The sequence below is a fragment of the Gorilla gorilla genome, chromosome 7 (genome assembly GCF_029281585.2).
Source record: "Gorilla gorilla gorilla isolate KB3781 chromosome 7, NHGRI_mGorGor1-v2.1_pri, whole genome shotgun sequence".
NCBI lineage: Eukaryota > Metazoa > Chordata > Mammalia > Primates > Hominidae > Gorilla > Gorilla gorilla.
In genome coordinates this window covers 128714499-128741310 of record NC_073231.2, presented here as the reverse complement: position 1 = coordinate 128741310, position 26812 = coordinate 128714499, and the positions used below count along the sequence as shown (strand labels likewise).

Genomic DNA, 26812 nt, shown 5'->3' with positions numbered 1-26812 from the left:
CCTATAAGAAACTCACTTACTTTGTAAAGACGCACATAGACAGAAAATAGAGGACTAGAAAAAGATATTCCATGCAAACAGAATCTGAAACAAGCAGCAATAGCTATACTTATATTAGATAAAATAGACTTTAAGCCAAAAAGTAAAAAAGAGACAAAGAAGGTCATTATATAGTGATAAATGGATCAATTCAGCAAAGTGATATAATGATTGTAAATATATATGCACCCAGCACAGGAACACCCGGATATAAAAAGCATACATTGCTAGACCTAAAGGGAGAGAGAGAGACCCCAATATAATAATAGCTGAGGACTGCAACACCACACTGTCAGCATTGGACAGATCATCTAGGCAGAAAATCACCAAACCAGTATCCTATTTAAACTACACTATAGACTAAATAGACCTAGCGGACATTTACAGAACATTTCATCCAACAGCTGCAGAATACACTTTCTTTTCATTAGCACATGGAACATTCTCCAGGATAGACCATACATTAGGCCACAAAACAACTCTCAATAAGTTTAAAAATCAAAATCATATCAAGTATGTTCTCACACCACAATGGAATAAAACTAGAAATCAACCACAAAAACTTTGGAAACTGAACAAATACATGGAAATTAAACTACATGTTCCTAAATGACCACTGGTTCAATGAAGAGGTTAAGAAAGAAATTGACACATTTCTTGAGCCAAATGAAAACATAAACACAACATACCAAAACCTATGGGATACAGCAAAAGCAGTACTAGGAGGGAAGTTTACAGCAATAAACACCTACATCTAAAAAGTAGAACAATTTCAAATAAACAATCTAATGATACACCTCAAGGATCTAGAAAATCAAGAACAAATCAAACCCAAAATTAGTAGAAGAAAAGAAATAATAAAGATCAGAGTAGAAATAAACAAAACAGAGATTAGAAAACAATACAAAAGATGAAAAGTTGGCTTTTTGCAAAGGTAAACAAAATCAACAAACCATTAGCTAGACTAACTAAAAGACACTACACACACACACACACACACACACACACACACACACACACGCAATCTACCAAGATTGAACCAGGAAGAAATAGAAAACTTGAATAGATCAATAATGAAGATTAAATCAAAAATAAAAAGTCTCCCAACAAAGAAAAGCCTAGGACCGATGGTTTCATTGCTGAATTCTACAAAACTGTTAAAGAAGAACTAACACCAATTCTTCTCAAACTAGTCCAAAAAATTAAAGCAGAGAGAATTCTTCTAAACTCATTCTATGAGGCCAGCATTACCCTGATACCAAAACCAGACAAGGATACAACAACAAGAAAACTACAGGCCAATATCCCTGGTGAACATGGATGCAAAAATTCTCAACAAAATACAAGCATATGATTTGCATATGGGAAAGGAGGAAGTAAAATCATCAGTGTTTGAAGATGACATGATCTCATCATATAGAAAAAGCTAGGCTCCACTAAAAAACTCTTAGAAATGACAAATGAATTTAGTAACGTTGAAGGATGGAAAATCAACATATAAAATAAAAAGTAGTGTTTCCATATACCAATAACGAACTAGCTGAAAAAGAACTCAAGAAGCAATTCCATTTACAATAGCTACAAGAATAAAATACCTAGGAATAAATTTAACCAAGGATGTGAAAGATCTGTACAATGAAAACAACAGAACACTAATGAAAGAAATTGAAGAAGACATACACAACAAAGGAAAGAGATTTCATATTCATGGATTAGAAGAATTAGTATTGTTAAAATGACCATACTATATAAAGACATCTACAGATTCAATTCAACCCCTTTCAAAATACCAATGACATTCTTCACAGAAATAGAAAAAAATCCTAAAATTCATATGGAATCACAAAAGACCCCATGTAGCAAAAGCAATCCTAAAGCAAAAAGAACAAAACTGGAGATACCACACTACTTGACCTCAAAATATGCCACAAAGCTATAGTTAACAAAACAGTATGGTATGGGCATTATAAAAGACATATAGACCAATGAAACAGAATACAGAACCCAGAAATAAATCCATGTATTTATAGCCAGCTTATTTTCGACAAAGGCACCAAGAACATACATCAGGAAAATGATAGTCTCTTCAATAAATGGTGCTGGGAAAACTGAATATCCACACACAGAAGAATGAAACTAGATCCCTATCTCTCACCGTATATAAAAATCAACTCAAAGTGGATTTAAGATACAAATGTAAGACCCCAAACTATAAAACTACTAGAAAAAATCAGAGGAGAAATGTTTCAGGATTGGTCTAGCCAAAAAGTTTATGGATAAGACCTCAAAAGCACAGACAACAAAAGCAAAACAAGCAGGATTATATCAAACTAAAAAGTTTCTGCATAGTAAAGGAAACCATCAGAGTGAAGTGACAGCCTTCAGAATGGGAGAAAATACAGTCCTCTCATGGTATATGCAGGTGATTGATTCCAGGATCCCCCCATCCCCCAACCTCCATCACCTATACCAAAGTCTGCATATATTTGAGTCCTGCAAAACCTACTATATGAAAAGTTGGCCCTTGGAATATGCAGGATTTGCATCCTGTGAATACTGTATTTTCTGTTTTTATTTGGTTGAAAGAAAAATCCGTGAATAGGTAGACCCACACAGTTCAAACCCGTGTTGTTCAAGGGTCAACTATGTTTGCAAACTATTCATCCAACAAGGGATTTATATTGAGCATATACAAGAAATTCAACAGCAAAAAGTAAAAATCCAATTAAAAAATGGGCAGTTGATCTGAATCAACATTTCACAAAAGAAGATATTCATATGGCCAAGAAGTATATGGAAAAAATGCTTAACATTGTGAATCATTAGGGAAATGCAAATCGAAACCATAATGAGATATCATCTCACCCTAGTTAGAATGGCTATTATCAAAAAGACAAAAAATAACAAATGCTGGTGAGGATGCAGGGAAATGGGAACCCTTGTACACTGTTGGTAGGAATGTAAATTAGAACAGCCTCTATGGAAAATAGTATAGAAGTTCCTCAAAAAGCTAAAAATAGAACTACCATATAATCTAGCAATCCCACTACTGGGTATATATCCAAAAGAAACAAAATCAGTATGTTGAAGAGATATCTGCACTCCCATGTTTATTGCAGCACTATTCACAATAGCTGAGATATGAAATCAAACTAAATGTCCATCAACAGATAAAGAAAAAAATGTGTATCAAAAATACTATTCAGTCGTGAAAAAGAATGAAATCTTGTCATTTGTAGCAACATGGATGAAACTGGGAACATTATGTTAAGTGAAATAAGTCAGACACAGAAAGATAAATACTGCATGTTTTTGTTCATATGTGGGAGCTAATAAAGTTCATCTCATACAAGTAGAGAGTAGAAGAGTGGTTACTATAGGTTGGGAAGGGTAGAAAAGAGGGGATAGGGAGAGGCTGGTAAATGGAGACAAAATCATAGCTAGATAGGAGGACTAAGTTCTAGTGTTCTACAGCACTGTAGAGTGATTACCGTTAATAATTCTTTGTGGCTGTGCGCGGTGGCTCACGCCTATAATCCCAGCATTTTGGGAGGCCGAGAAGGGCAGATTACCTGAGGTCAGGAGTTCGAGACCAGACTGACCAACATGGTGAAACCCTGTCTCTATTAAGAATACAAAAATTAGCCGGATGTGGCAGCGTATACCTGTAATCCCAGCTACTCAGGAGACTGAGGCAGGAGAATTGTTTTGAACCCGGGAGGCGGAGGTTGCAGTGAGCCGAGATCGCACCACTGCACTCCAGCCTGGGCAACGGGAGTGAAACTCCATCGCCAAAAAAACAAAAAACAAAAAAACCCCAGTAATTGTTTGTATATTTTTGAATAGCTAGCAGAGAGGATTTTGAATCTTCCTAACAGAAAGAAATGTACATGTTTGAAGTGATGAATATGCTAATTACCCTGACTTGATTCTTACATATTGTATACATATATAGAAATATCACTCTGTGCCCCATAAATATGTACAATAATTATGTGTCCATTAAAATAATTTTTAAAAAAGAAAAACAACAAAAAAAATCAAGGGCCGTTTCTGTGTTTCTGGACTCTGAACTCTGCAGGCTCTGTCTGCATTTTCAGAGGCAGAGGCAGCTCTGTGGATCCTGAGTTGCTTGGCCCCACTGAAGAATGAGATGACTGCTGCCTGGTCCTTTTAGTCCCTTTTAAAAAGGGAATACCCCTGGAGAAGGGGTAGAGAGGGGGCTCCTGCTGTGTGGCTTGGAACCCTTGGAACAACCTGGGGTGAGAGAAGTAATCCAGGACCACCCACGGCAGGAGGCTGGCTGCAGTACAGCTCTCCGACTGGCCAGAGCCCAACGCAAACACACTGGTCAGCCTGGGTCACGCTGCACACTGTCCCCTGATGAGCCCTGGCCGGCAAGCGCGGCAGAGGGTGGCAACACCAACAGGAAGAGACTCAGACATGGCGGTGGGGGGGGGCGGTGGGGGGGGGCGGCGCGAGGGTGGGAGAAGCAAGACAGGGACCACCTGGAAAAACCTTTCTCAGCCCAAGGCCCAGGCCTGCAATTCCAGGCAGCTCCAGGCCACACGGCTCCTTGCCCTTTTCCGGGGGCTCCTTCTACTACCTCTGGTTTTCCATTTTCTTTTCTTTGCTTTGGTTATTTCTAATTTTTAGCACACTTTTGCAATGAAAAGTAATCGCAAAAACCGCTTTACCTTTGCACCAACATATCTATGTTATGTACATATACACTTGTATATATGTATATATATTTTTTCATTTTTGATGTTTCTTTTTTTTGAAATGGAGTCTCGCTCTGTCACCCAGGATGGAGTGCAGTGGCGCAATCTCGGCTCACTGCAACCTCTGCCTCCCAGGTTCAAGCTATTCTCTTGCCTCAGCCTCCCAAGTAGCTGGGATTACAGGCGTCTGCCACCACACCCAGCTACTTTTTTTTTTGTATTTTTAGAAGGACGGGGTTTTACCATGTTGGCCAGGCTGGTCTTGAACTCCTCACCTCAAGTGATCCACCCACCTCGGCCTCCCAAAGCGCTGGGATTACAGGCGTGAGCCACCGCGCCCGGCTGAAGTTTATTTCTTTTCACCCACACTCATGAATCACCACTCCATCTCCATCTGTGTCACACACTCACACGTGCTCACATCCCCACACTCCCACTCATGCACTTCACACCCACTTCCACACTCCTAACACACTCATGTACACACACACACACACACACACACACACACACGGTGGCAGAGCACCGTGTCAGGTACATAAGCCCTGCAGTCAATTCGATCTGATTCAAATTCTGCCTCTGATGCTCTGTGACCCTGGGCACATGACTTAACCTATCTGAGCCTCCATTTCCTTGTCTTATAAAATAAAGATACTTAATAGGGCCTGGCTTGTAGGGCAGTGGTGCGGACCAAATACAAAATGCTCAAATATTTGTCTGCTTGGACCTCAGGAAGTGCTCATTAGGGAACGGCTGTTCCTTCCTCTTAGTTCTTCTGTTATATCCTCTCCAACAATAATTTCTATCATGTGTTTGTCTCTTTGGAAGTACTCAGTTAAGTGTTCGCTATTATGATTACAATAATTTTGTTAATTCTGTTATATCACATTGCTTAACTTTAAACAAAAATTAATACACTTTGATTTTTAGAGTGGTTTTAGGTCTACAGAAAAAAATACACACGAAGTACAGAGGGGTTCCATATAATCCCTCTCCCCTTCTTTTCCTGGTTTCCTTTATTATGAATATCTGGCATGGTGGGGTACATTTGTTACAAGTGATGAACCAATATGAATACATTATTATTAACTTAAGTCCATGGTTTACATGAGCGTTCACCCCTGTGCTGTCCAGTTCTACGGGTTTTAACAAATGCATAGTGTCCTGTATCTACCATGACAGTATCACATAGAAGTTTCACCGCCCTAAAAATCTTTTGTGCTGTCTATTCATACCTCCCCCTGAACTCCTGGCAACACTGATCTTTTTACTGTCTGCATATTTTTGCCTGTGCCAGAATGTTATATAGTTAGAATCATACAGTATCTAGCCTTTTTAGATTGGCTTCTTTCACTTAGCAATATGCATTGAAGGTTTCTCCGTGTCTTTTCTTGGCTTGATAGCTCATTTCTTTTTATGGCTGAATAACACCCCACTGGATGGATGTATCACAGTTTGTTTATCCATTCACCTACTGAAGGGCATTCTGGTTGTTTCTAATTTTTAGCACATATTACCTAACTTGTATTGGCATTTTGGTATAATTTTCTCTTTTTTTTCCTGAATTGGCAGCGTTTCAAACACCCTGACCCAAATATATGTGTACTCAATTCTTCATGAATGCCTCCCAAACATATAGAGGAAGAAAGGTCTGGATCAGGCATAGACACTAGCAGAGCCCACTAGGCCACACAGCCAGGGCTACAGACTATGGGCTTTTGCAGCAGGCTTCAAAAGAATTACCTATTCCTCCAATGTTGAATGTTTATGATATTCTCAAGGGTCTCTCAACCTTGGCAGAACTGATATTTTGGGCCAGATAACTCTTAGTTGGGGGGTCTGTCATGTGTGGTGTAGAAGGCTTAGTGCATGCTAAAATCCTTCACCAAGTAGATGCCACTAGCAACGCTGCCTCAAATTGTGACAAAAAAGATGTCTCTAGATGTTGCCCAATGTCCCCTTGGAGGTAAAATTGATCCCTCACTGTCACCCAACCCACTACTGAGAACCACTGTTAAATATTTTGTTATTGTCAGTGCTGTTATGATGAGAACTTTCCATGCCACCCAAAAACTCCAAGAAAACTCCTACGCTCTAGGAGAGGGCCTTTTCTTTACAAGGCAGAGTGAAGGTGTCCACCGTCCCGATGGCTCCCTGCATTTCACTCTTGCTGGATGTGTTTGCTTTGATCACAACCAAATGCTGATGCATGCAGACTGGCCTCTGGCTGGTCCCTCAAAAGACGACAAATGCAACATCTTGATGAGTTTAAGCTTTCACTGACTTGCCAAAGATCATTCTGCTAGCTGAGGTCAGGCCTGTCTCCTGACTGCAATCCAGTGACTTTTCCATGAGCCAGAAAGGTCTCGCCAGTGAAGTTCTGACAGGCCACAACTGGCTCTTCCAGTCGACCTGGTTTACCCATCAGCAGCTCCTGTTGGCTCTTCCTGAAAAATATATCCTGGATCTGACTGTGTCTCACCAGCCCTGCTTGTCTAATCCTGGGTCCAAGCCATCATCCCCTCTGGCCTTCTGCTTTGACCTTAGTTCTCCAACAATCCATCTTTTTATACTGACCCAGTACAATATCTAAAAAATGTAATTCAGATCACATCACTCCCCGGCTCCAATGGCTTCCCATTTTTTTGAAATTCCAAAGCCCCATGGATGAGTTCTGCAGTGTTGTTACCACCTTGTTTATGGCGCTTGCCTCCATCTTCTGAAGGGGTGTCCTTAAGTAGAACTGTGAAGGACTGGAAGCTGGATGTGTAAGGCTCCTGAGAGGGCAGGTCTGGACCGGGCACACATGCTCCCACAGGTCTGCTTGGCCCACTGCACCCTGCATTTCCACCACATGTTCCTGATTCTACCAGTTTCCTCCATCACCCCTTCTCCTTGGTGAAGGTCAGGCTTCTATGGCCAGCGGACGCCCACGATACATGCGGGAGTTGCTGCAGCTTCTGCACTCAGGTTCTACCTGACTGACCCAAGAGCTCTGGCTCCTGAATGTGAAGGCAAGGTAGTGCTGGTGGGGGGATCTGTGACCCCAGCAAGAGGCACAAAATGGAAGAGCTGACAAATTCCTCCCTCTTTCCACCCCAATGAACTTTCTTCTGAGACACAGCACTGTCAGTTCTGCTGTAATGCTTGAAAAATCTGTTCCAATGTGACTGACAAATTAGAAAACAAGTTGAATATACCATGAATCTTGCATTTGCTTGTGCCCAGCTTTATCAGTGAGAAACAGTAGGTGAGCACAGAAAACTTTATCTGACTGAACGGAGCCATATAGGAAAACAGTCATGCCCCACATAACAGCACTTCAGTCAATGACAGACCACGTGTACTGTGGTGGTCTCCTACAATTAGGATACTGTATTTTGACTGTACTTTTAAAATATTTAGATATGTTTAGACACACAAATAGTTATCATTGTGTTACAGTTGCCTGCAGTGTTTAGTACAGTAACATGCTGTACAGGTCTATAGCCTAGGAGCAATAGGCTGTACCACCCAGCCTAGGTGTGTAGTTGGCTATACCATCTAGGTTTGTGTGAGTTCACTCTATGATGTTCACAAATGACAAAATGGCCTAATAATGCATTTCTTAGCACGTATTCCCGTCATTACATGGCACATGACTACACACAAAATACACACATGCATTTATCTCAAATGTCTGCCAGCTACCTCAATTTACGTCATGCATTAAGAGCCAAACCCGTCCACACCTGGTGTTACAACTTTCATCTGATTTCAACTACTTTCCACAACTTCACAGAAACTCACAAGCTGAAACCCTTCTGACATTTGGTTCCACCAACAAACGGGTCTTTCTTTCTGCAAGGTAAAGTACCACATTTACTGTACTATTTGTGTATTTCTAAACCATATGTGACATGTAAAACTATGCTACTGCTTTTATTATCTCTTTTTTTTTCAGTGTTGAGTCCCTAACAACATTTTCCCCATAAGCCCTGTGATTTGTAAAGTGCAATTCTGCATAGTGTGGTGGTTTGGGGGAACACATATGTTGCATTATGGTATAAGTGTGTTCCATATTGCCACTCCAAAGAATCCCATGTGTCAGAGCAACTGGCTAGAGTTTCTCAAGAAGTGATGGGTCAGCTCAGTAATGCATTTGCAGCCTTTGTTTTCTCTCTCTTGCTTCCCTTCTCCCTTACTCTTGCTGCTGTCTGGGATTACACATTCTTCTGCCCACCTCCATCTCCTCCACCCCATCAGGTGTTATGAGTGTGGTGTCAGCCTCTGTTTTCCAGGGAACCCGGGCTCAGGTCGAGCATTGCACACATAGGGAACAGCAAATGCAAAACCATAAGGTGGAACCAGGCTTGGTGTATCTGAAGAACAAGAGAAAGCCTGCATAGTTGCTGCACGGCAGATGAGGGGATGTGGGAAGAAACGAGGGTGGGGAGGAAGGGAAGGGCAAGATCTTGCGGTGTTTGGATCGCCAGAGAAAAGAGTCTGGACATCAGGCCAAGTGCAATGAGAAGCTCTCAGGTGGTTACAATCTCTGGGAGTGATGTGATTTGTTTGTTTGTTTGTTTGTTTTTTGGGGACAGAGTCTCACTCTGCCACCCAGGCTGGAGTATAGTGGTGCCATCTCAGCTCGCTGCAACCTCCACCTGTCAGGTTCAAGCGATTCTCCTACCTCAGCCTCCTGAGTAGCTGGGATTACAGATGTGCACCACCACACCTGGGTAATTTTTGTATTTTTAGTAGAGATGGGGTTTCATCATGTTGGCTAGGCTGGTCTTGAACTCCTGGCCTCAAGTGATCCTCCCACCTCAGCCTCCCAAAGTGCTGGGATTACAGGCATGAACCACTGTGCCCAGGCTCTTGGTTTGTATTTTTAAAAGATAACCCTGGCTGGGGTGTGATGGAAAGATTGCAAGCAGCAAGGCTGGGAGTGAGCAGACCACTCAGGCGGGGTGGCTGAGGAGCGCTCAGGAAGTGGTCAGCACTGCTGTTGTTTCTGGGAATTTGGGAGGGAAAGGAGAAAGTCTAGGGGACCCAAAGTCCAATTCTGTATATTTCGTTATTGTCCAATTTGGGGTGGGTCATGATTCTTTAGAGACAGGAAGAAAAAACTTGCAAAAAATTCATGAAGATTCTTGAGAGTAGAGGCAAAGAACCACATTCACGGTGGTTGCAGAAGGGCAAAGCTTATCTACTGGCTTGGGAAATAAGAGAGCTGTCTCTCTCTCTCTCTCTCTCTCTATGTGTGTGTGTGTGTGTGTGTGTGTGTTTGAAGAACAATGCAAGTAGAGGCTATTGTTTCCATTCAGGAACAATAACCACAACATGATAAACTGCAGTGCAAAGCTTGCCTAAGTTTGAAATGTGGCCAAAAAAAGAGGGGGAGATTAATCACACAGGGAGGGCTGGTATCTCAGGGGCAGATTAAGACAAGGAGCTGGCAATTTTGAGTCTGATTAGAAACTCCTAAAATCAGAACTTCCAGTTAGGGACTATACTTAAAGCAGCCCTCTTTTTCGAGGAGGGGGGACATGGGAGCAGGGAGAGAGGTTGATTTAAGTTAATTAAACCTAGTGCTTAATTAAGTGTTCTTGGAAACAAACTGTATCCTTCTTCCATGGTTAATGCAAATCTGGGTGCACAGTGCCACTAAATTTGCCGGTTGAAAGTTTTAAGGAAATGGGGGTTTCCAAATGAATGCAGGTACTTTTGGATAGTGAGAGTCGTGCAGTGGCTTGATTTAGGGATGGAACAGAAGCCCCTTCTCAGAAAGTCAAGTAGCTTGGAAAAGCAGAAAGGGTATGGATCTTGGAACCAGGGAAGCTGGCTTCTAGTCCCTACGTGGTCTGTCACCTGCAGGGTGGCCTTGGGCAAGTCATCTATTCCAATGGACCCGTAAATGTTGTCATCATGAGATGCCTTTTGTGGTTTCACCCCCATGCCCCAAACTAAATTTATCAAATTCTACTTTATCTCTACGTATGATTAAAATGCACACATTAATGTTAAATAGGTAATATTTACCAAACGGTTCCTATGTTTATTCCAGATATTGTTCTAAGCACAACAATATGGATTAACACATTTAATTCTCAAAACAACTCTAAGAGGTAAATACAATTATCCCCATTTTACAGAGGATAAAATGGAGGCGCAGAGAAGTCAATAACTTGGCCCAAAGTCTCACAGATGGTAAATGGTGGGCCACAAATATGAACCTAAGATTTTGATCAAAGTCAAAGAAACAGAGCTTTAATTAGTATCAGACTTTACCTCCTTAGTTTGGTTATCTGTAAAATACAGACTCTCATCTTCACTATGACCTCCCTCCAGGAGTTAAAAGGCTCCAATGTCAAGGTGCTTAGAGGGGTTTTATAGGTACTGATGCCTCAGGATGAGGGAGGAGGGCCCGAGTGCTCCCGCACGGATCCTGCAGCCATGCTCACATTCCCAGCAAATGATCTGTCAGCGATATCACATCCGCATCAGGCACTCAGTCACGTAGGTCAATGGGCGTTAATCAAGTGTTGGGACTTGGAGAGATGATGCCACTGCTTTCTCAGTCACTCAGGTTTACCGCACTGAAACCCTGGGTGGGTTTCTTTTCTCCTGTGGTTTCTTGGGACATGAAATCAGGGTTCTCTAACTTGACTTCCTATTGTCAAAGTGATCGGGTGATTGGGCAGCATCTGTTTTAGCTGCTCTTTAGGGTAATGTCCAGGGTGTTACCTGGACTTCCACTGTGGCATGTTCTCACTCATAAGCATCTCTCACTCTCTCTCTTTTTTTTTTTTTTGAGGTGGAGTCTCACTCTGTTGCCCAAGCTGGAGTGTAGTGGCATGATCTTGGCTCACTGCAACCTCAGCCTCCTGGGTTCAAGTGATTTTCCTGCCTCCGCCTCCTGAATAGCTGGGATTACAGGTGTGCACAACCGTGCCCGGCTAATTTTTGTATTTTTAGTAGAAATGGGATTTCACCATGTTGCCCAGGCTGGTCTCGAACTCCTGACCTCAGGTGATCTACCTACCTTGGCCTCCTGAAGTGTTGGGGTTACAGGCATGAGCCACTGTGCCCAGCCCCTCATGAGCATCTCTATCTCAAGGTTCCAAAGGGACAAGGATAGGGAGTATTTCCAGTGTCCTTGCTGGGCCTTTTCACAGGAAAGAGGGGAGAGGGCAGAGTGCACAGGGTATGGACCAGACAGCTTGCCTCTGAGTCCCAGCCCCACCATGGTGGGTCCTCTGGGAGTCACTCCGTGTCACCAGCCTCAGGTTCCTACCTATAAAAATGAGATAACAGCTGGGTGCAGTGGCTCATGCCTGTAATCCCAGCACTTTGGGAGGCTGAGGCGGGTGGATCACCTGAGGTCACAAGTTTGAGACCAGCCTGGCCAACATGGCGAAACCCCATCTCTACTAAAAATACAAAAAAATTAGCCAGGTGTGGTGGCGGCACCTGTAATCCCAGGTACTCGGGAGGCTGAGGTAGACGAATCAGTTGAACCCGGGAGGTGGAGGTTGCAGTGAGCTGAGATCGCACCACTGTACTCTAGCCTGGACAACAGAGCGAGGCTCCATCTAGAAAAAAAAAAAAGAGGTAACAATAGAACCTCTCTCAGTGTTGGTTTAAGGATTAAATGAGAGAGTTCTAGGTACATTCTGAACCGCGGGGCAGCACTCAAGAATCCTAGTCCCTAAATTTAGTCCTCATAACAACACTATCACGAAGGCAAGATGTTCTCCAGAAGCTCAGAAAGGGCAAGTGATATATCCAAGGCCACGTGTTGGCAGGAAACAGAATTAGGATTTGAACACAGTCTTAAGAGTGTGTGGGAACGTGGCCCGAGGGCTGAGTTAGAGATTGGTGGTGGCAGAGGTAGAAATAGGGCTGGGGTAACGTCTGCCTTTGCCACTCTGAGAAAGTCACATAACTGGGCCTCACTTTCTTCATCTGTGAAATGGGAATAATGCTAGTCCTTGTTGTGGAACATATCAAGTATGAAATAAACTCAAAGTATTGGGTTATATGAAAAAAATGACGCAGAATTAAAAAAAAAAAAAACCAGCCCGGTGTGGTGGCTCATACCTATAATCCCAGCACTTTGGGAGGCCAAGGTGGGTGGATCACGAGGTCAAGAGATTGAGACCATCCTGGCCAACATGGTGAAACCCCATTTCTACTAAAAATACAAAAGTTAGCTGGGTGTGGTGGCATGTGTCTGTAATCCCAGCTACTCGGGAGGCTGAGGCAGGAGAATCGCTTGAACCTGGGAGGCAGAGGTTGCAGTGAGCCAAGATCGCGCCACTGCACTCCAGCCTGGTGACAGAGCGAGACTCTGTCTCAAAAAAAAAACCAAAACAAAACAAGACAAAAAAAACCCTTAGGCCTTTCTTTCATTTGACCTCCATTTCTAGGCAGACTGCCCTTCAGGAATCCTTGAGTAACAGATTCTGCTGAGAGGCACGAGGATAACCTTGAGTTCCGAGGCAGTGCTGTGCTGCCCTGCAGGGAAACAGCTTAGGAGAAGCAACACATCCAACCCTGGCACTACGAAGAGTGCAGTAGGTCCCCATTCCTCTAATGATGGGTTCTATTAGTCTCTGTAGACACTTTGGGTCAGGGATCAGGTGTGGGGTGGAAGACACAGATACTGACTTAAATGCCCCATGTCAAGGTCTCACTTTGAGGTCAAGTTCACCTCATGGTTCTTAGAGCAGAAGAAATTATATGAATATCTCAAGCACATCTTTGAGGACTCCTCCATGTGGCTTGAAGGTTTCATCAAGCAGACTTCTAGAAACAAGTTACTGGTTGTAATAACAGTCCCAGTGCTTTACTGTTCCCTGTATTCCTGCCTTTTGACATGTCACCTTGTAGAGTCCCCACACTCCCTGCACCTCCTACAGGGACTCTCAGCCATGTCACTTGCTTTGGTTCATTGGATAATAAGGATGTGATGCAAGCCAAGACCTGAAAAAGCTCTTGTACCTTTCTGCAAAAGCACCCTCGCTCCTCTGCCACTCCCATGAAATCATGCCTGGGTGAGACTGCTGGAGGATGAATGATGTGCAAAGCTTTGTCAACTCACCCCTGTCATCCCAATAGAGGTCATCTTAGATCAGCCAGCATCCAGAAAACCCCCTAAGATATGGCTGACTCCAGCTGAGATTAGCAGGACCCCCTCACTGACCTAGGTATGTGAGCAGTCCCAACCCAAACTGAGATCAACTGAACCCTGTAGACTTTCATGCTAAATAAGTGTTTCTTCTTGTTCACCACTGAGGTTTGTGGGCAGTTGTCATGAAGCACTATTGTGGCAATAAATAGCTGATATACATACACACACAAACACACACATGTATTTTTAAGTGTAACATACCATGGCTTTGATTGTATTTTGCTACACTGTTCAAGCCTTCCTTTCTTTGCCTCTATCTTTGCTTTTGGAGGTACTGGCAAGAAATGTTTTTATTTTATACACACACACACACACACACACACACACACACACACACACACACACACAGAACTTTTACCGACATTCTCATATTAGTCCACCCAGTGAAATCCTGATAGGAGGGAACGGAAATCTCTACAAGCTTTGCTCTCCCCCTTATGTCTCACTCTTCCTCTTCCAATCTATTTATTTTAAATAAAAATCCAACGTATATTTTAAATAAATAGGTCATATTTGTTTAAGACAAGCTCCCACTTGGTACCAAGAATCTGCCTATTGAAGAGTCAATCAAACCAGATCGTGCTTCCTTCTCCAAATACAGCCCATAGTTCCCCTCCTCCAGGTCTTAGCTCCCCCAAGTCCTCCTTCTTAGAATTCCTCTTCCACTTTCCAGTCCCATCCTCTCAGTCCATGAAAATGCATCAGCCTTCAAGTCACCTGCAGCCACTTCCCCGGGACAGGCCTCCCCAGCGAGGTCCCCGTGTTCCTGGAGTACCACCATTCGTGTGCTTTTTGTGATACTGTAGTTCGTGTTTTGATGAGGCAGCAAATCCAGACGAAGCTGGATTCAAATCCCCTCTTCCCAGCCTCAGGACCTAGGACAAGTTCCGCAAACCCACAGAGCCTCAGTTTCCTCATTTGCAAGGTGAGGATAACAATGATGACATAGTACCTATCTCACAGGGTTGCCTATGAAGATTAAATGACATAGTACAACTCCAACACTTCACATAGTGCCTGGGATGGAGTAAGCACTTACTACATGTTAGCCATTATTATAATTGTATGCATGGTACTATGGGAACTTGCAGTCCTAGCTAGCATTTATTTACTGCTTACCATGTGCCCACTGTTTTAAGTATTTTAAGTACTGTTCTAGTGCTTCTTATGTGTTTATTTCATTTTAAACCTCATGGCAATGGTTAAGGTAGATAGTGTTATTATCCCCAATTTATGGATGAGAAAATTGAGGCACAGAGAGGTTAAGTAAGTTACCCAAGGTCACACAGCTAATAGGTCACCCACTGCCATTGCCATCCTCTCTCCACTTTACTATAGTTATTCACTCATCTTTGCCATTGGGGATCTCGGATGTGTCTTTAATTTTTGCTTTCAAGTGCTTAGCACAGTGCCTGGCACATAAACCCACCAACAAACTGATGGAGGTTACCATAGAGTGGCCTGTATGTCCTTCGTCTTTTCTCTCTTGACATTCACCCCCCTTGAGGGCAGAGGCTTGGGTCCCCCAATCCCTGCAACTGCTTGTTGCTGAATTGACTGGGTGGGACAGATGGCTCCTTGCAGAGGAAAGATGGGCTTCTTCTCACCCTGGTGCACACAGGCAAGGGCTCTCTACACTCAGTCTTACAATCCAACTCGATTCAAGACGGGAAGCAAACAAGGCTTTCAGCAGCCTCAGGCGAGCAGGGGTGAAATTAGCAGATTGGTGTACAAAGGAGTGTTTAATAATGCTATCACGCTACCCCGTCCTCGTGGAGCCGTTGTGACATTCTGCATTAAAAAAGTGACAACCCTCAATTGCTGCTTGTAACCAAGGCCTGGCATCACGTTGGCTCCCAGCCTCCAGAACACTTGCATTTTCTGGCAACAAATGGCATCCAGGGATCAGGGGAAACTGATGGCTTCATGCAAAAATGTCCTGGCGGACCCTCTAAGCCCTTTGTAGTTCAGTTGCTCTTCTGCTCGTCTGTCAGGAGCATAATTTTCATTTAATATTAAGGAGCTGTTTGTTAAAATAATATTGTCATGGTAACGGGGTAAGGGGAGGGGGTGCTGAAATAGTCTGGTGCTGCCCGAATTGCAGCATATTAATCAAGTACTTGGTACTATTTAATGAGCTTCCCTCTGTGCTTCCTGGCAACAATGAATTTGGAGGACCCAGGCACTTGGGGTTTGCCCCGGTTGTCAGTGTCAAAGATGTGGGCTCTTATGAGTTCCTGGTGCTGTGTTGTGATGGATGGATGGAGGGAGGGAGGGATCAAGGGAGGGGTGAATGGATGGGATGGATGGATGATTGGGTAGGTGGGTGGAGGGATGGAGGGATGGGTGGGTGGATGGGTAGGTGGATGGATCATGGATGGGTGGAGGGATGGATGGATGAATGGGATGGATGGATGGATGCCAAAACCCAAATTATAGATGTCTGTGTCAGAGCTATTTTGAAAGCTCTTCTATTTTTCAGTTGCCCTTTTACAGTGGAAATGAATTTTGCCAGAGAATTAGGGAAAAGGGGTCAGGGAAGAAAACAAGGGAAGGCAAAGATTTATCTTGCCTGAAGGGAGAGCTGATGGCAATGATAGGGAGGCAATGTAGAAAAATTCAGAGTCAGGCTGCCTACGTTCCAGTCCTGGTTCTGTCCCATCTCACTGTGTAACCACGGGCGGGGGACCCGCTCCCCCAGGCAGCTTCTGTTTCCACATGTGTAAAAGGGGGCTCATAGGCATGCTTATCGCAGAGGATTGTTGAGGAGATTAAAGCAGATGATGCTCAGTAAATTCCAACTACCACGTCTACTACTACCGCACCTGCTGTTGCTACCGGTGCTGCTGCTGTTGCTACAAATCTTATGAAAGTCACCACTGTGGGAAGGCCCCAAGGTGCTTTCATGACCCAAAGGTCCAATTGAGTCCTGATCATCTAGTACAGCACCCAACCCCAGGTGTGGTTGACACTACTGCCTGTGTTCTTTCTGAGGTCAGCAAACTTTTTCAGTCAAGGGCCAGACAGTAAATATCTTAGGCTTTGTGGGCCACATGCAACCTCGGTTGCATATTGTTCTTCTTTGTTTTGTTTTTTACAACCCTTTAAAAATACAATACCATTCTTAGCCCACAGGCCACACAGAGACAGGCATAGTTGGCTGGTCCCTGCCCTGCTGCCTTCTGAGAAAAGACAAGAGAAAAGGAAGGCAAAGTAAAAGGAGATATATATATATATATATAAAAGAGTTTTCCTTCCTCTAAAAGCAGGTTGAAGATAAGCATAAAAAAGAGAAATCTGGATCCAGGAATTTGTTTGACTTTAAAAATAAAAATAAAACCAGCCATGGTGATTCACTATAGCCTTGTCTGCTCATTTTACAGTCAAGGAAAGGGAGGCATACAGAGGTGGGGTGACCTGCCCAAGGTCACGTTGCTAGTAAGGGATAGAGCTGGGACATAAACCCAGGTGGTCTGGCACCTGAGAACGTCCCCACTGCCCCATGCCCTGCTGCTAATGTAGAAAAGAATCTCCATTTTCTTCTATTCTGAATCTCCTGACACCCTCTATCAGCTGACTGTCTAGAAGCTCAGACTTTATGGTCTGGCAGAACTATGATCTACTGTTTACTGGGTCTGTGGATATTATCTTGGAGATAATTGACTTTTAGGTGCCTCTGTTTTCTCAGTGGTAAAATGGGGATGTTTACTGTACCTCTTGGTGGTTATGGAGATTCAATGGCCGGGCACGGTGGCCCACTCCTGTAATCCCAGCACTTTGGGAGGCCGAGGTGGGCGGATCACCTGAGGTCAGCAGTTCGAGACCAGCCTGGCCATCGTGGTGAAACCCCATCTCTACTAAAAACACAAAATTAGCTGGGCGTGGTGGTGCATGCCTGTAATCCCAGTTACTCAGGAAGCTGAGGCAGGAGAATTGCTTGAACCCCAGGAAGCGGAAGTTGCAGTAAGCTGAGATTGTGCACTCCAGCTGAGATTGGCACTCCAGTCTGGGTGCCAAGAGCAAAACTCTTGTCAAGGACTTAGCAAATGGTATTGAGTGAGTGCTGGATGAATATTAGAACTGATGATTGTAACAATGCTGTGGTAGGCAGAGTAATGGACCCCCAAAGATGCCTGTGCCCTAATCCCTGGAACCTGTGAATATTTTATGTTAAATGGCAAAGAGGAATGAATATTGCAGATGGAGGTAGTCAGTGATCTCAACGCATGGTTCACAGTCAGTTACAGATTCAACTCCTTGTCTACTCTTTCCCCCTTCTCAGAACTGCACTTGACTAGTCTAAAACAGACAAGATTGCAGATGGAATTAAGGTTGCTAATCATCTGACCTTAGGATAAACAGATTATTCTGGATTATCAGGGTAGGCACAAGGTAATCATAAGAGTCCTTTAAAGATGTAGGAAGCCAATGAACGTCAGAGTCTGAGAAACTGCATGTTCTCATGTTCTGCAGCATGAGAAAAACTCAACCATCCATTGCTGGCTTTGAAGATGGAAGGGGGCCCTGAGCTAAGCAATTCGGGAGGCCTCTAGAAGCTGGGAAGCAAGAAGATGGATTCTCCCTGAGTGCTTCCAGGAAGGAGTACACTTTGTCAATACTTTGTTTGTCACCTTCAGCTCAGTGAGACCCATTTCGGACTATGACCTCTAGTACCATAAGATAATAAACTGGTGTTAAGCCTAAGTTTGTGGGAATATGTTATAGCAGCCATTAGATCAAATACATTGTTGTCTGCAATATAAACCAGAGAACTCACCAGAGTGGGAGCATCACCTGAAGCAAGGATGGCGTCCTGCACCGGCCGCAAGACGAGGGGCCCTTCTCTGCATGCCCGCTCTGACGCTGCTCAACCAGTGACCATCTACTGAGTGCTGCACAGGGGCCAAGAATGGACAGGCACCAGCTCAGGGGCTGCAGGGGAGTGGAGAGAAGTGGAAGCATACAGAGGACACTGCCCAAGCCCCCGGGGGAGATGACACTTCTGCACGTGGGGTTAGCATGCTACAGAGGGGGACCTGCATGTGGAATATCACTTCTGTGGAAATATTCCACTGCCTAGCCTTCACTCTCACATGTGTTCTGGACCACAAAGGCCAGCTCCAGGTTCAGTGCTCCCCACTGAGTCTGCTCTGAGAATTACCGCCACGGTCACTCCTTTTTCTTAACGACTAGGCTTTTAAGGCAGTGCAGGACTTACATATGGTAATTTGGCTTTGGTTTCTTCCCTCTCCCCAATTTCCTCACCACCCATTCTTGGTCCATGTGGTCCCACAATGCCCGGTGGGAGTGCGTGACACAGGCCTGGCCAGTTGGCACCGTGCACCCTTTGGCTCCAGCAGTTGGCTTGGGGATAGACAGGTGACCTGAGTTTCTCAATTCCAGGGCATTTGCTGGGAGCGCTGTGGAAGCACAGCCTTCTTTCTACGGGGGTTGCTGAGAAAAGCTGCTGGCTGTCGGTGGGGGAAACCTGTCTGAGTAAATCCCACACAGAAGAAAGCTGAGCCGAGAGATGGAGAGACACGACGCCTGCAGACATTGCTTAGATCCAGCTGGGCGCAAAGCCAGGCCAGCTCAGACTTTTCAATTACACGAACGAACCGCCTTTTTGTTTTACACTTATGTCAATTTGAATTGGATTTCCATCTTGTAACCAAAAGTCTGACTAATATAATCAAATACCAACTTAAGTATTGGTATCTACGAGTTATAGGTGTTTTCATTTCCTTGGCCAAGAAACTTTGAGCTCTGAAATATCACGGAACGGGGGGTTAGGCCAGGGCACTTAGGGCAAAGTTTTCGCTGTACTGCAGAGAAGGATGAAGTGGCCTCTCTCACTTCTTTCTTCATTTCTTTGGTTTAGCTTAGCCACACTGAGTCCACTCCTAATAGTGGAGGAAGAGGCAAAGGAAGCCTCTTATGCTATTGAATGGGGCCTGGTTTGAACTTGCCCCTGAATCTGTAGATGGACCAAATGCCTACAATGGGGTTTTCATGTCTAGTCCATGAGGGCAAAGTGAATTTCATACGAGTGGCACATGGGGCAGTTGTAGCTCTGTGAACTGATGGAGCTACCGTTTTGGATCCTGCGTCTTAAATGCTGATGCTGCCTCAGGGTTCTGTCTTCAGCCCAGCAGTCTTCTATCTCTGAGCTGTCCCTGAGTGAGTTCAGTCACCCCATAGGTTCACCTGTCACCTCCATCAGCTGTCTGTGCATCTTTTTTCTTTGCCCACAGACCTGAAGGATGCGGCACATTCCCATTGGTCATGGTGATACCTGCCTATGCTGATTTTTCATAGGACAGCAGGACTGCAGGGGCCAGGGTCAGGGCTATAGTGCAGTTGGGTAGGATGACACGCTTTGAAAAGAACCCGGGTGATGCCCATTTCTTCCTCCTTAGGAACACACCTATAGGTTGGCAATCACCAGCCTGTATGTACTATTGACTCCCAATACATCTATCCCTTCCTGAGCTTGTTTCTGTGCTCCAGGCCCATGTTGGACATCTCTAGGATGATAAACACTAATCCTAAAATCAGTTTCAATGCTAGTACTAATGTAATGGAAACTCACACTTAGGAGCACTCCCTCTGTACCAGACATAGTTTTTTTGTTTTTTTTTCTGACCTGAGAAAGGAATTTATTATATTTAAAGGGCTTATATATATATATATATATTTTTTTTTATACTGTAAGTTCTAGGGTACATGTGCACAACGTGCAGGTTTGTTACATATGTATACACGTGCCATGTTGGTGTGCTGTACCCATTAACTCGTCATTTACATTAGGTATATCTCCTAATGCTATCCCTCCCCCCTCCTCCCACCCCACAACAGGCCCCAGTGTGTGATGTTCCCCTTCCTGTGTCCATGTGTTCTCATTGTTCAATTCCCACCTATGAGTGAGAACATGTGGTGTTTGGTTTTTTGTCCTTGCGATAGTTTGCTGAGAAGGATGGTTTCCAGCTTCATCCATGTCCCTACAAAGGACATGAACTCATCATGTTTTATGGCTGCTTAGTATTCCATGGTGTATATGTGCCACATTTTCTTAATCCAGTCTATCATTGATGGACATTTGGGTTGGTTCCAAGTACCAGACATAGTTCTTAACACTGTACATGTGCTGATCCTAAAAGCCTTCTCAGATAGGTAATAATCACTACACAATCCTCATTATGCAGATAAGGAAACTGAGGCTCAGGAAAGTTAAATGATCTCTCCAAGGTTACACAGCTAGCGCTTGGCTGGGCCAGGATGTGAATTGAAGCCATGTGGACTCCTGAGCCTACCTGTTAACTGCTACTCCATGCTGCTCCCCATCCTGCCCGCTCCACCGGTTCATCAAATGCAACGCTCCCAGAGCCTTCGACACCACCTGCACTTTTTCTGCTTTTGTCCACTACTTGGTTAACAAGATCAGTCTCTTAGATTCTCAAGCCAGGAACCTGAGGCTCACTCTGGACCTGTCCTTTCTCACTTTCTATCTTCACATGCAGTCCATTCTTTCTCTGAATTGGTGCTCCGGAGTGAGTTCCCCACTCCATTTCTGCTGTAACTGGCTCAGTTGAGAGGGTCACTCCCTCTCTCTGGGGCCATCGGAACAGCCACCATCTCCTCACTGCTTCCTTGTCTTTGGCTTCTCGTACCTGCAGTGCCATCTGCACTCTGACCAGTTCATCTTTCTTTCTTTTTTTTTTTTTTTTTTTTTTTGAGACAGAGACTTGCTCTGTCACCCAGGCTGGAGTGCAGTGGTACGATCTTGGCTCACTGCAACCTCTGCTTCCTGAGTTCAAGCAATTCTCATGTCTCAGCCTCTCAAGTAGTGGGATTACAGGCACCTGTCACTACGCCCAGCTATTTTTTTTTATTTTTTATTTTTAGTGGAGACGGGGTTTCACCTTGTTGGCCAGGCTGGTCTTGAACTCCTGACCTCAGATGATCCACCCGCCTTGGCCTCCCAAAGTGCTGAGATTACAGGCGTGAGCTACCGTGCCTGGCACCAGCTTACCTTTCTAAGCCCAAGGTTGCATCATATCACCCCCTTGGTTAAAAACCTCTGAAAGCCGCTCATTGCTTCCTGCAAACAGCTCCATCCTGAGCACGGCACCTGAGAGCCTCTGCAGTCTGCCTCATTGACCTTGCCCATCTCAATTGCCATGTGCTCCCCCATGAGGCTCTACCTGCTCCAGCAACCTCAGACTCCCCAAAGCCTCCAAATGTCCAAGCTTTGTCCACCTCTGCCACCTCTGCCCAGGTTTCCCCTCCTTCAGGGTCTAATTGAAAGCCTCCCTGAACACACAGGCAGAATGAAAGACTTTGAATCTGTAGGTAGGAAACTTACCATCTTGCTGAGGTCAATCCAGTGATCAATGACATACTGACTTCTGTGTTCATTTACTCACTAATTTTGTTTTTACTAACACTTTTACTCTGTGGTGGACACTACCCCAAGCACCTTCCACAGACTCATTTAGTCATCCTAACTACCCTGTGAGGGAACCCATTTTATAGATGAGGAAGGCACAGCACATGGAAGTTAGATAACTCATCCAGAATCACAGGACTAGCAAAGGTGGAGCTGAGATTCTAATTGAGGAGCAGTCTGGCTCCAAAGTGCACACTCTTGATGGCTCTGAAATATTGCCTCACATTGGATGTGTCAACTGTAAGATCCATGGATGCTCTGAGAGGAGACCAGAGCCTCAGAGGAGGCTGCAGGACCTGCATGGAGTTCTGATGCCCCTGCCTGGGCCTCCCGGTGACAGCTCCCTGAGGGAGCCTGTGTTGGCCATGCACTCTTCATCTCAATGCCTTCTCTCCAGCCCCACGGTGTCCCCCAGCTCCATCCTCAGGCGGGAAGAGTCTGAGGCTGCATAAGAATGAAGAGAGGTACTTGGGAAGCTGAGGCAGGAGAATCGTTTGAATCCAGGAGGTGGAGGTTGCAGTGAGCCGAGATCGCGGCACTGCAGTCCAGCCTGGGCGACAAAAGCGAAACTTTGTCTCAAAAAACAAAACAAAACAAAACAAAAAAGGATGAGCAGAGGGATACACCACAGGGCAGCCACACTACGGAGAATGGGAGGGTGGGATAGGGTTACATTCCTCCTTCTGCCCTGCGCATGGAGCCTTGGAAGACCTCTGGCCACCCTTTCTCCTGGGAAGCAGGCAGGTAGCTCCTCAGGTAAGGGCAGAGCACAGGCTGCGGAGAAGTTCTGCTCTAGGCCTCAGGGGAGAGGACAAGAGAGAAGAGGAGGGTTGTGCAGCCCAGCTCACCAGGTTGCAGGCCAGAGAGGACCGGGGGCTGATGCTCAAGGTGGCTGGAATAAAGGTGCACTTGTCTGTTGTCTGCCTTAGAGCCCCAGCTCTCACTCAATAACCCAGGAGTCCTAATGAGTCTCAGCTTCTGTGATCAGGGGTGCTGCTCCTCCAGCCATGCAGGTCCCTCTCCCTGCTTCGCATAGATTTCATTAGTCTTGATTTTTCTTCTTTTCCAATATAGGGTCTCACTGTTGCCCAGGCTGAAGTGCAGTGGTGTGATCGTAGCTCAGGGCAACCTTGATCTTCTTGTCTCATGCAATCCTCCTGCCTCAGCCTCCTTACCATAGGTTAGGTGAGCCCCACCATGTCTGGCTATTTTTTTTTTTTTTTTTTTTTTTTTGAGACGGAGTCTTGCTCTGCCGCCCAGGCTGGAGTGTAGTGGCGCGATCTCGGCTCACTGTAAGCTCCGCCTCCTGGGTTCTCGCCATTCTCCTGCCTCAGCCTCCCAAGTAGCTGGGACTACAGGTGCCCGCCACCATGCCCGGCTAATTTTTTGTATTTTTAGTAGAGACGGGGTTTCACCGTGTTTGTCTGGCTATTTTTTAAAGCATATTTTGTAGAGACAGGGTCTCCCTATGCTGCCCAGGCTGGTCTCAAACTCTTGGGTTCAGGTGATCTTCCTGCCTCAGCCTCCCCAAGTGCTGAGATTATAGGTGTGAGCCTCTGTGCCCGGCCTTGATTTTTCTTTTTTTTAAGTGTTAATTTAATCTTTCTCCTGAAGATTCTCAGAGACTAAAGATGAAAGAAGATTTTCATTGCAAACTTCTTACCCGTTACTAACAAGTAAAGCCCATCCTTCTGACACATGGTTGGTGTCGGTTTGGCATTAGATCACCCTTCCTGTCCTGAATCTCCCGACAATGGGAATGGAATTCAGGTGTGGACACTTGCTGTGTTGAAGGAAAGATGTGGAATAGCCGAATCACCATATGACTCAGTCTGTACTAGAGAAACCCACTAAAAGGCTCAATCGTGTCACAAAGACATTCGTCCACATGCATGTCAGGACCCTTGGAGCTATTCCACCCAGAAGACCAGAGCAGAGGAACTCAGGCTGAAGAATTAAGTGGACATTTCCCATTGAAGGATCATCAGCAATAAAAAGGAAGAGCCTCTGAAAAACTAACAGGAGTCATTTGAAAAGTATGATGCTATTTTAAAAAAATCTATCTGTAACATCATTTCTTGAACATATTGCAAGAAAAAAGCTATGCTTTCAGTGTGAAGATAGATGGGAGGTGGTACGGGGGAAAAGAAATAGCATTTCTTGACCATCTTTTGTGAGCGAGTTTGCACGCTATGTCTCTTCCACATTTTATCTCATTTACTCTCCCAAATAACCCTGTGAGATGTATTATTTCCCCATTTTACAGATCAGGAAACTCAGGGGAAACCTAGTTCTGGACTATTTTGTCTCATTTTCTGCATATAACTCTGGAAAAACAGCTTATTCCCAGCTAGTACAAAGTTTCTCTAATTCAAATTCCCTGGCAATTTGAAATAGAAGCAAAGCTGCCCATTGAATGATTTTCTACTTCAAAAAACACACTGCTTCTGTTAGAGTTTCAGTGGTATTTATTCCTAAGCATGCAAAGAGAGTAAGTGGCCTAAAAGTACAGGTCAGGTGCATTCAGCCATGTGGTCAGACCTGCTAAGCACAGGTCCTGTGGCTCCTGCGTTAGCACCAGTTGGTGAGCTGGGCTGAGCTGAGTCTGTGGACTGAATGGTAAGAAGGCTCACCTGCCTGCAGGAAACACCCTGGGCTGAAGACTTTTCACTCACTTGGGTTGCTCCTAAAGTGGTCCAGATTAATGAGGTTTGACTACTCCTTGTCCCTCTGATATAAAACAAGGTTGCTGATATAAGACCACAAAGTAGGATGCAAGAAGGTAGACTTAGAAATTGTTTTGTCTAGGGGCTGGGTGCAGTAGCTCATGCCTGTAACCCCAGCACCTTGGGAGGCTGAGGTGGGTGGATCACTTGAGGTCCAGGGATTCGAGACCAGCCTGGCCAACATGGTGAAACCCTGTCTGTACTAAAAATACAAAAAAAAAAAAAAAATAGCTGGGCATGGTGGCAGGCACATGTAATCCCAGCTACTTGGGAAGCTGAGGCAAGAGAATTGTTCAAGCCCAGGAGATGGAGGTTGCAGTGAGCTGAGATCGTGCCACCGCACTCCAGCCTGGGTGGCAGAGCGAGACTCTGTCTCAAAAATAAAAAATAAAAAATAAAGAAATTATTTTGTCTAGAGATGCCAAAAAGTGGCAGGAATGCTACAGTTCTTCTTGCCTCCTCAGCAGACATCAGTAATCCACTGCAGCATACTCTTTCCTGGATATGCCTCGACACACTTCTCAGCATAGTGCCCCTGGCAGCCATGACCAATTGATCCCCTCATGCCATCCGTCTTCCCACCCAAATTGGAAGTGAGGCTGTGGCCACCTGGCAGATGTCAGGGGGGTTGATGGGAAAAGGAATCTAGAATAGTTTTAGATCCCCTAGGCACAGGCGCTGTGTTTGTGTCATATACAATTTGGGCTTACATTACAATCCTGCTATCCACTAAGGTCTGGGTGAGATGGGGTAAGGGAGCCAAAGGCAGGGCACTAAGCAAGCTCATTCTGTAACTCCAGGTCTACTACTCACGTAAGAAATGTAAACCTGACAAGTGTTTCAGGCGAATGCAATTTTTATCTGAAATATGCTCCAAATCCTGGGGTGGGGGGGAGTGCCTTTTGCAAACTGAATCATCACTATGGGAATCTGGCGACACGCTGTTTGTCTTCCAGCCATGGAGACAGCCAGACCTCACTGGGGAAGGAACAGGGAACTGTGTGGCTTGAGACCACACTACCCAAGCTGGGGTCCTAAATGATTCTCCATCTGTATCAATGGAATCTTTCTTTTGTGCTGGTGTTTCTCAGTCTTCACGACTACTTCCCGGAGGGAAGGAGGAAAGTAAGGGTGTCCCCATTCACTGGGAAAAAGGGGTGTTCTGAGAGGTCACACCACTCTCCAGGAGGCCCACAGCTAGGAATAAATAGCAGAGCCACCTCCGCTTTCAACCAGGAGGGACCAGAGGGAGCCAGGAGGAAAAACAGTGCCACCCTGACAGCCTTCCACAGCATCTCCAGCTTAGAGGATGTGCTAACCGGTGGGGATTGCTTCCTTGACCCTGCCCTGCAGCTATGCCAGGGCTTCTGACTCCCAGCCCAGTGCTCTGTCCTCCAGCCTACACTACTTTTTCCTGTCCCATCACTGGGTCTTAACCTGGGTTCATGTCTCACATCCAGAATAAGAATAAGGATTAATATTTATTGAGCACTTACTATATCCCAGCAGCTTCATGTGAATTAACTCATTAAATCGAACTATCACTATCTCCATCTTAGCAGGAGACTGACGCTTGAGGCCCCACAGCTAGTGGAAGGGCTGGGATGGGAATCTGGCATTCTGACTCCAGGGGCCATTCTCTGAACCACAGACATTGCCTCTCTGGGCTGCCTCCTCATCACTATATTTGACAATC

General features: G+C 45.0%; 1 protein-coding gene across 9 annotated transcripts in view; it reads right to left on the bottom strand.

Moving 5' to 3' along the window:
• ZHX2 (zinc fingers and homeoboxes 2) overlaps positions 1-26812 on the bottom strand; it is a 194120-nt gene that overhangs the window by 83009 nt on the left and 84299 nt on the right. For 3 of the 9 annotated variants that reach the window (XM_019032687.4, XM_063709451.1, XM_063709452.1), the window contains one exon: positions 18719-18873. The exons of 4 other annotated variants lie outside the window; for them this stretch is intronic. The gene's annotated coding sequence lies outside the window, so the exon portion shown is untranslated. The remainder of the gene's footprint in view (positions 1-18718; positions 18874-26812) is intronic. 2 more of the 9 variants (XM_055348698.2, XM_063709453.1) reach the window with 1 other exon arrangement.